Source organism: Myotis lucifugus, unplaced genomic scaffold (assembly GCF_000147115.1).
Source record: "Myotis lucifugus unplaced genomic scaffold, Myoluc2.0 scaffold_995, whole genome shotgun sequence".
Lineage (NCBI taxonomy): Eukaryota > Metazoa > Chordata > Mammalia > Chiroptera > Vespertilionidae > Myotis > Myotis lucifugus.
This window is the reverse complement of record NW_005872043.1, coordinates 25,589-36,800: the sequence shown is the minus strand read 5'-3', so window position 1 is coordinate 36,800 and position 11,212 is coordinate 25,589. Positions and strand designations below refer to the sequence as shown.

The window sequence follows — 11,212 nt, the reverse complement described above, 5'->3', positions numbered from 1 at the left end:
CATCTCATTTGTACACTGCGGCGTTCTATAGCGGTAATTATCAGGAGACATGATGACACTCAGCACCAATGATTAGATGTTGGGACAGAGTGCGGGATTGAGGGTCTTGCCTGGTGCATAATGATGAAGATCTTACCTCTCATTCTCACAAACTCGCGGGCCTCGCTTTCTAACGTCTCGAGCATAGAGAAATCTGAAACCCTTACCTTTGTTGCTTTCTTTTTTCCAACATGATACCCCACCTCGGATAAAATGTTTCGAATCCCCAAATATCTCATGAGACTACATAGATTTTCTTAAGGACAATTTTTTTAAATGAAATTTATCATACTGAGTAATTTTTCTTTCATATACTAAAGAACAATCAGGAGTTGTACTACTTCTACTGAAATAAAGTACACTTGGTAACCAAAGCCACTTATATCATTTCTTAGGAGAGGAAAGTATAAGAGCTCAGTTTAACCCTGTTCATACTTCATTTCTTCATATATCACTACCATAACTGCTCTTTATGAAAATGTAGACTTTAACATACAGTGTGTGTTATAAGAGGTCATTGGGTTCTCTTCCCTTATTAGGACCCTCTATCTTAGTTAGCTTGCTATTTATATTATTACCATAGTCACTGACAAACTGACAATCAAATACATGTCTCCAATTCTAGTCGACGTTAGAACACAAATTTCTATAAATTGTTTGACATAATATGCCCTTAGGGTCAGAGATGACTTTAAGTATGAGGAAGCTAAACTTTGAGTCATACATTTATTACCATGCAAACTATTTTTTTTCATGGTGTATGTTTACTGATTGATGTATGTAAGATCAGTGTTCATATTAAAGGGATTTATTATTTTGATGCTTTGCTTGGCATAATGATGTTTTCTATTGAACTATCTTCCTGCTTCCACTATGACTCCCTCTATTGTCCTAAATGAAGCATCTCACCCTACTCTAACTATTGTCATAACCACTGAACGGTTAGAGAATTAACCATATCATTCATTATGTATACTAATATGTGATCTATAGATGTGGCATATATGTGCATGAGTGACCAAAGGATGACACACTAGGGAGTTTGGATTCCTGTCCAGTTCTGTGATTATGTCATAAGTTTTGCACAAACATGCATATTCTTTCAACCTCTTCTGGTCACCTACAAGGTTACCTCAATGGAGATACTTTTTAATGCACTTATCTGAAATAAGCTTCAATGACAGAGTAATCATGACTGTTACCTTCAAATGTCTGTACAAATGTCTAGAATGGGGAATAGCATATGATTATAATTTATCTCAGGTTTATTTGCTTTTATCATTGTATCAGAATACTATTGCTATATAACAAGCCATCCTAAAAGCACTTGTTTGACTATAATGCCTTCATAATTAAATGGGATTGTATGGTGGGACATTGTTCTGATCTATTCTGGGCTCATCATGAGTCGCTTCATTATGTTTTTAAACCTCTGTCTTGATGTTTTGTGCATCTGTATTGCACTTCTTTCTTCAATCAATATGTGATGTTTAATGCATATATATGTGTGTTTGTGTTGATCTTACAGTTGATGTAAAAATAGTTGATCAAATGTTAATTGCCTTGATTTAATATCACAGTTCCCATATTTATATATGAAACCTTGCTTTCTTCCCAGATATAAGATATATTCACCACCACTGTCCTGTGTGATGCAGCTACTTGTGCTCTTAATCTGACGTGAGTTATCAATCACTAGAATTTTTAATTCTAACTAATCTATTGAAGTATAATTGCATAAAACAAACTGCAAACATTTTAAATATACAACTTGTTGAATTAAAGAAGCTAATATTAAATAAGAAGCCATATATAAATTAAGAGTATGTAGTGGGTAGGTCCATTTACATGTAAGTTGAGATGATGCACAATAAGTTTTAACTGCATTACGTTCCTGTCAAAAATGTCCTCCACATGTCTTCGGTTTTCTTCTTTCTGAAGATAATGTGGAATAATAAACGTTACTTCAAACGGATGCTTCAAGGGATAAATAAAATGTTAAATATACTTTGTTGAGTCCAATGAAAATATTCAAGCATGAGCAGTGTGTGTAAGTGTATTCACCTGTATATATATTTCATGTACACACTAACACTTATATATGTACATGCACTTATGCTCATTCATAATCCCATCTATTTTTATGAAAGACACCTTGAGAGAAATTTGAAGAATATATAAATAAAAAAGAAATGTCTGAATTAACATGAAATAGAGAAAAATAGAAAATTTGACACAGATTTAAAGTGAAATGTGTGACCTTAATTTCAATGAATTATTTTTTCTATCTTAATGCCTGAAAGGCCACAAGATCAGAACCACATTTACATTTATATGATGAGAAATTTTTTATACCATGTATGGGGCCAAATAGTTTTAAATTAGCTCTCATTTTTCTATGTAATGTGGGATTTCAACCCAAAATACCTTAGCTCAAGGGAAGCTAGCTGAATGATTTGCAAGGCTTAAACTCAGTTCCCTCTAACAATATCTTACTGGATAAATGTTTATATCAGTTTCCCATTGCTGTTGTAGCAAATTACTACACTAGTAGCTTAAAACAAAATATTTTCTATCTTAAAGTTCTAGAGAGCAGATGCCTGAAATGGGTATAAAGGGCTTAGAACAAAATGACTGCTGGGCTTGGATTTTCTGGGTGATCCAGGGTACAATGAAGTCCCTTTCCAATCCCAATCCAAATCCTTTCCTATTCTAAATTCCTATTCCAGATTCTACAGTCTACCTGCATTCCTTGCCCCATGGCCCTTCCTCCATCATCAAAACCAGCAGCATGGCATCTCCAAATGTCTCTCTGACTCCAATACTTCTCCACTCTTTTCCACATTTAGAGGACCCTTGTGATGACATTAGTCCAACCTGGGTAATCTGAGCTAAGCTCCTTAGCTAATAATTTTATTTCATCTATCTCAGTTACCCTGCTCTGTGAGCTAACATTCCAAAGTTCTCCTAATCAGGACGTTGACATCTTTTTTTTATTCTTTTTTAAAAAATATTATAATAAGTATTACAAAGGGTATTACATCTGTGTCCTCCCCCCGCCCCCGCCCTTGACAATCCCCTGCCCTCCCTTACCCCCCAGTGTCTTATGTCCATTAGTTATGCTTATATGCATGCATACAAGTCCTTCGGTTGATCTCTTACTCCCCTCCTTCCTGCCCCCCAACCCTCTCTGGCCTTCCCACTGCAGTTTGACAATCAGTTTGAGGCAGCTCTGCCTCTGTATCTATTATTGTTCAAAAGTTTGTAATGGTCTTTATTATCCATGAATGAGTGAGATCATGTGGTATTTTTCCTTCATTGACTGGCTTATTTCACTTAGCATAATGCTCTCCTGTTCCATCCATGCTGTTGCAAATGGTAAGAGTTCCTTCTTTTTTACAGCAGCATAGTATTCCATCGTGTAGATGTATCACGGTTTTCTAATCCATTCATCTACTGATGGGCACTTAGGCTGTTTCCAGATCTTAGTTATGGTGAATTGTGCTGCTATGAACATATGGGTGCACATATCCTTTCTAATTGGTGTTTCTGGTTTCTTGGGATATATTCCTAGAAGTGGGATCACAGGGTCAAATGGGAGTTCCATTTTCAGCTTTTTGAGGAAACTCCATACTGTCTTCCATAGTGGCTGCACCAGTCTGCATTCCCACCAGCAGTGCACAAGTGTTCCTTTTTCTCCACATCCTCTCCAGCACTTGTCATTTGTTGATTTGTTGATGATAGCCATTCTGACAGGTGTGAGATAGTACCTCATTGTTGTTTTGATTTGCATCTCTCGGATGATTAGTGACTTTGAGCATGTTTTCATATGTCTCTTGGCTTTCTGAATGTCCTCTTTTGAAAGGTGTCTATTTAGATCCTTTGCCCATTTTTTGATTGGATTGTTTATCTTCTTTTTGTTAAGTTGTATGAGTTCCCTATAAATTTTGGAGATTAGGCCCTTATCAGATATGACGTTGGCAAATATGTTTTCCCACGCAGTGGGTTTTCTTGTTGTTTTGTTGATGGTTTCTTTTGCTGTGCAGAAGCTTTTTATTTTGATGTAGTCCCATTTGTTCATTTTCTCTGTAGTTTCAACTGCCCTAGGAGCTGTATCAGTGAAGAAATTGCTTTGGCATATGTCTGAGATTTTGTTGCCTTTGGATTCTTCTAGAATTTTTATGGTTTCCTGTCGTACATTTAAGTCCTTTATCCATTTTGAGTTTATTCTTGTGTATGGTGTAAGTTGGTGGTCTAGTTTCATTTTCTTGCATGTATCTGTCCAATTTTCCCAACACCATTTATTGAAGAGACTATCTTGACTCCATTGTATGTTCTTGCCTCCTTTGCCAAATATTAATTGAGCATATTGGTTCGGGCTAATTTCTGGACTCTCTATTCTATTCCACTGATCTATATGTCTGTTCTTGTGCCAGTACCAGGCAGTTTTGAGAACAGTGGCTTTGTAATACAGCTTGATATCTGGCATTGAGATCCCACCTACTTTGTTCTTTCTCAGGATCGCTGCAGCTATTCGGGGTCTTTTTTTATTCCAGATGAATTTTTGGAGAGTTCGTTCTAGATCTTTGAAGTAGGCCATTGGTATTTTAATGGGAAGTGCGTTGAATTTATAGATTGCTTTGGGTAGTATGGACATTTTAATGATGTTGATTCTACCAATCCAAGAACATGGTATGTTCTTCCATCTCTTTATGTCTTCTTCTATCTCTTTTTTCAAAGGACGTTGACATCTTTTGAAGCCCTTATTCTGCCTATGACAAAGCCCTTTTCAGGTATCAATTATTTGATGTCACTTTGGAACCCTAAAGTAAAAGAATCAAACACAGAATTATCCTCCCCTTTAGAGTGAGAGAAAACTTGTCTTTCAAAATTACATACACAGAAGAATCCTGGTGGAGAAGACCTAAAATTACCTACACCAGACTCTGACCCAGAGCCATGACCCACCTACTCAAAGTGTGGTCCACAGACCAGGAGGACCTGCAGCATCAACATCACCTGGGGCTTTGTCAGAAATGTAGTCCCTGGGCCTACTGGAGACCTGATCAAGCAGAATTTGCATTTGAGCTGCAAACTTTGGTTATTTGTATGCCTATGAAATGGGGAGGTGTTGGTCTAGAATAGGTGTTCCCTCCTTTTCATAGTTGACACTGGGAGCTGGATAACAACTGTACGTGCTAGGAGCTGTCTTGTGCACTATAGGTGTTTAGCAGCCTCTTTTCAGACATTTTATCTATTTTTTAATATATTTTTATTGTTTTCAGAGAGGAAGGGAGAGGGAGAGAGAGGTAGAAACATCAATGATTAGAGAGAATCATTGATTGGCTGCCTCCTGCCACCCTACACTGGGGATCCAGCCACAACCCAGGCATGTGCCCTTCACCAGAATCAAACACAGGAACCTTCAGTCCTCAGGGCAGCGCTTTATCCAGGGAGCGAAACTGGCCAGGGCTCTTTTCAGACATTTTAATATTCTTGGGGAAAACTCATCCATGTTTGAGAACCACTACCCCAGATCTCAGAACTGGAAGTGTCCTGACTGATTCCAATCAAAACTCTGTGGGGGCAGGTGGAAGACTTGGTTGAAAGTTTGTAAGGAGGAAATTCTGACCTAAGGAAGTTGGCTGAAGGTGACTGCCCCTAATTGTTCCTTGACCTTTCCAAACAAGTCTGTGTATGTGCAGATCCTTGGGTGTTTACTGGAATTTTTTTTACTGTTTAAAGTATTACATATGTCTTCTTTTTCTCCAATGGACCCATTCCCCCGGAAACTCCTACCCCCCAGGACAAGCCCCCACTGCCCCAGTGTCTGTGTCCATTGGTTATGCCTGCAAGTCCTTTGGTTGATCTCTTATCCCTGCCCCTTGCCTTTCCGCTGAGGTTGGACAGTTTGTTCAGTGTTTCTTTGACTCTGGATCTATTTTTGTTCATCAGTTTATGTTGTTCATTGTATCTCACACTAGAGGCCCTGTGCATGAAATTTGTACATGGATAGGGTCCTTAGACCTGGCAGGCAATCAAGGCTAATCAGGGCCTTCCAGCTGCTGGCAAGGGCAAGGGCCTTCCATCCCCAGCTGCCAGCTGCCGGCTGGGGCCTTCCTTCATTCTTCGCCACCCACTGGTGGTCAGCACATATCATAGCAACCAATTGAATTCCAGGTCTCCCAGTCGAACTCCCGAGGGAACACTTTACATATTAGCCTTTTATATATATAGATGTGAGTGATATCATGTGATATTTAACTTTCTCTGACTGGCTTATTTCCCTTAGCATAATGCTCTCCAGGTCCATCCACGCTGTTGCAAATGGTAAGAATTTCTTTTTTTTTACAGCAGCATAGTATTCCATTGGGTGGATGTACCAGAGTTTTCTAATCCACTCATCTGCTGATGGGCACTTAGGCTGTTTCCAAATCTCAACTATTGTAAATTGTGCTGCTATGAACATAGGGGTGCATATATCCCTTCTGATTGGTGTTTCTGATTTCTTGGGATATATCCCTAGAAGTGGGATCACTGGGTCAAATGAGAGTTCCATTTTTAACTTTTTGAGGAAACTCCATACTGTTTTCCACAGTGGTTGCACCACTCTGCATTCCTACCAGCAGTGCATGAGGCTTCCTTTTTCTCCAGCACTTGTCATTTGTTGATTTGTTGATGATAGCCATTCTGACAGGTGTGAGATGGCACCTCATTGTCGTTTTGATTTGCATCTCTTGGATGATTAGTGACTTTGAGCATGTGTTCATATGTCTCTTGGCCTTCTGTATGCCCTCTTTCAAAACGTGTCTATTTACGTCTTTTGCCCAAGTTTTGATTGGATTATTTTGTTTACAGGAATATTTATTCTTAATCTTTAGGTATCCTTGCTTAAAGGACACTGCAGACACATGTCCTCCCAAGAATACTTACCCTACTGGTTGTATCTAAAAGTTAAACTTTATCCCAAACTTCTGTTACAATAAAATCCTGTAGAGCAGTGGTTCTCAACCTGTGGGTCATGACCCCTTTGGGGGTTGAACGACCCTTTCACAGGTGTCGCCTAAGACCATCGGAAAACACATATATAATTACATATTTTTTGTGATTAATCACTATGCTTTAATTATGTTCAATTTGTAACAATGAAAACACATCCTGCATATCAGATATTTACACTACAATTCATAACAGTAAAATATTACAGTTATAAAGTAGCAAGGAAAATTATTTTATTGTTGGGGGTCACCACAATAGGAGGAACTGTATTAAGGGTTGTCGTATTAGGAAGGTTGAGAACCACTGCCGTAGATGCAGCTGAGCGATGCCATCTGGTTCCTCAAGCAAGGCAGTCCTCTCTTTCACAGCAATCATGTGTCAGAGTAACCATTCATCCATTGCTCAGGGTCAGCTGTTCAGCCACGGCAAAACTCCATCTCTTTTTTTTGCTTATACCTTTGAGCACAGCATTAAATCACCCTGTTGCCCGCCTATGTTGTCCCAGGATGTCATGGTTCAATTTCCAGTGAAAGCACATGCCCACTTTGTAGTCTCAATCCCCGGTAGTGGGTGTATAGGAGAATCCCCTGGAAGGCGTGTAGAAGATCCCTGTAGAGAATCATCATTGGTATTTCTCTCTCTCTCTTCCCCTCCTTTCCTCTCAGAAGTAAATAAAAAATCTCTATATATAAAAGCCTAAGTGACCTTTCGACTATTGGACTGGTAGCTATGATGTTCACTGACCACCAGAGGGCAGACACTCAGTGCACAGGCATGGAAACATGGAACAGACTGATGAATCTCAGAGGGAAGAGGAGAGGTGGAGGGCAGGAAGAGATTAACCAAAGATCTTATATGCGTACTAGAGGCCTGGTGCATGGATCCATGCACTGGTAGGGTCCCTCAGCCTGGCCTTTTGGATATGGCCAAATCCGTGCACCAGGCCTCTAACATCCCCCTATGGGTCCTGGATTGCAAGAAGGCACAGGCCAGGCCAAAGGACCCCACCGGTCCACAAATCCATGCATCGGGCCTCTAGTATATATACAAGGAAATCTCGCTGTCACCCATTTCTGTATTAGAGAAGGTAGTTTATAAATGTACTACCCCACAAAATGCATTTTTGCAAAACATACATTTGGCAATTATTGTAATGTGCTAACCTGGGTTATGGCACATAAGATCCAAATGTATCTCTTATATTTAATATACATTTTACAGTGGGGAACTAAATGACAGCTTGTGCTTTAACTATGAAATTTCTAATTGTTTTGGCTAAACCATCATGAAGCCAAGTAGTATAGAGCCCAAGGTTTTATACTAAAGAAACAAATATCCCCCTTTTCTTAAAGAGGGAAAAAGTAATTTTCTAAATATATCAGTGGTTGTGTCCCCACCATAAATCAATGCTGTGAAAATCCAAAGACCAGTCAGACAAATTAGTCAGTATTAGACTTTTGTCAAATACAGTTTACTTTCAGTATTATTTTGTTTTGAGTTCAGGTGTACAACATAGTGTTTAGAATGTCATATACTTTACCTAGTGTGTCCCCCTCTGATATTTTCAGTACCAAACTGACCTCATACATAGTTATTGCAATATTATTGACTGTATTCCCTATGTTGTATTTTATATCCCTGAGAATATTTTGTTGTTGTTAATCCTCAGGATACTTTCCAAGTGATTTTTAGAGTGAGTGAAAAGGAGGGGGAGAGACAGAGAAAGAGACACATCCATGTGAGAGAGACACATCTATTGGTTGCCTCCAACATGCATACTGGCCAGGGCCTGGGATCAAGCCTGGAAACAGGTCACATGCTGTTGACCAGAAATCGAACTTGGGACCTTTCAATCCTTGGACCAAGGATCTGTCCACTGAGCCAAGCTCGCCAGCACCCCCAAGACTATTTAGTAACTACCAATTTTCTCTTCTTAATCTCTTTACCATTTAATCCCAGTTCCCCAACCTGGTCTTCCCTCTGGCAACCACCAGACTGTTCTTTTTGTCTACGAGTCTGTTGGAATTTTTTTTTCTCTTTAGATTTGATAAATATGTGAAATCATATGGCATTTGTCTTTCTCTGATTGATTGATTTCATTGAGCATAATCCCTCTAGTTCCATCCATTCAGAAACTTTAACTCCGAGTTGAGATGAGCTGCTGGGAGGCATAGACTTCAGGAAGCAGGACATTTAATGAAAGAATAATCACAACTGCACTCACCTGGCTTATTACATAGTCTCCTAGGAACCCAGGATGAGCAGGAAAAATTTCCATTCTGTCCAGACCAGTGTCCCCCAGGGGAATCCTCTGCTGAGTGGTTAGAGTAACAAGAAGTAAATGTGCCTAATGAGCAGACACAGAGCACGTAAATAGCAGCTCTACTGCAGACCCTCACCATGTGCAAACTCTGGTTGGAAGGAACTTGGTCTTTTTTTTTTTTTTTGAAGTCCTAAATCTGTCTGGGAGACCAATGCATGTCTCCTTGTTGTCTTGTCTGGGACAGAGCTCTGGTCGGCATCATCAAACATCCAAGCAAGGATTCAGACTGCCACAGGGAAACCTTCCTCTCAGAATTTCCATCCAGGTGAGTCCGAGAGCACAACAGACATGGCAGGAGAGGATCAGAGAGACTGAAAGCCAAGAACTTGTACATAAAGTCACAACAGAACCATTGAAACATAGCCCAGGTACCAGTGATCACTGTGGTTGTCAGCTGGCTTTACTAATATATTCATGTATTTATTCATGATGCTCAAAGAAAGTGAATACTGCACTCAGAAATGCAAGTGCCAATGTTGACAATTAAATGGTATTAATAGCAGACAAATTAAGAAAGGGCATTGAGGTGTAAATCCTTCCTGTAGAAGTAGACCATAAGTTCAAGGACTTTATCAATTAATAGGAATAGACAAATAGGTTATTAGTTATGGATTAATATATATTGTTGTGAGAGCATTTTTTAAATTTTATGATGAGGCATATTAGATAATGTTTCCATATGGATGAGAAAGATCCAGACCCAGGAAGGCTGCAAATACACTTTTGCTATCACAGTGCATGAGACATACATTACACAGTATGTTCTCTCACCTTGGCTATTCACATTAAAAAAAATTTATTAGGTAGGTGAAAATGAGTAAGATAATGAGATTAACTTCGTAAATATTTCATTACCTATAAGAATGAGCAATGAAATTTGTTGGTTTGTAAGCCATTTTAAGTCTGTGTTAAAATTTGTGCAAGTTATTGTCTTTACTTGTTTATTAATTTATTTTAAATTGAGGGGTAGATGGCAACCAATATAACGTTCACTGTGTTGTACCCTGAAAGTTCGTTTTTTTTGAATAGTGTAATCAAAGTGTTTTCATTTCTTTTTATGTAAGTATAGTTTGTATACAATATTAAACCAGTTTCAGGTATAAAACTTATTGATTCAATATTTATATACATTACAATGTGATTGCCACACAAGTCTAGTAATCATCTGTGACTGTGCAGACTTATCACAATATTGTTAGCTATATTCTCTTATTCAATTTTTTTATTGGACTCTTTCAATAAAAGAATTAGAGACTTTTATACAAACTGACTGTTTTCCAATTAGTTCTTACATGTATTATAAAAGGTTTGTGAAGAATAAATAATGTTAATTAGTTTTGTGTGGTCCAAACCGTCAGTCCTACAGTGTTCCCTCCATTGCTTTAATAATTTTTTAAATTGAAGATAAATTGACAAAACACATTATATTAGTTTCAAGAGTACCAAATAATGATTCTATATTTGTATATATTGCATTATGACCTCCACAGTATGTCTAGTTGACATCTGTCACAACAATAGTTACATTTTATTTCTTGACATAAGAACAATTAAAATATGCACTTTAGCTACTTCCAATTACTAAAAACTCTATTATTAGCTATAGTCACCCCAATGTGCTTTACACCCCAACGATTCTTTTTTTTCTTTTTCTTAATGAGAGAATTGAGTAAGGCACAGAATTTTTTATGTGTGTTCACATGGAAAAAAAATTGTAATGAGAAATGGGACTAGAGATATTCTAAAGGAGACCAGACATACACCAAATATGGAAATTAGTTCCTTGATTTTTAAATATATCTAATAGAAGGTCGCATTTATGCTAGGTTACTAACGCTTGTTGTGGGACAA

General features: G+C 38.3%; 1 pseudogene; it reads left to right on the top strand.

Annotated features, from left to right (window-relative positions):
* The first annotated feature begins 7,350 nt into the window (after positions 1-7,350).
* LOC102431980 overlaps positions 7,351-11,212 on the top strand; it is a 17,046-nt pseudogene continuing 13,184 nt past the window's right edge.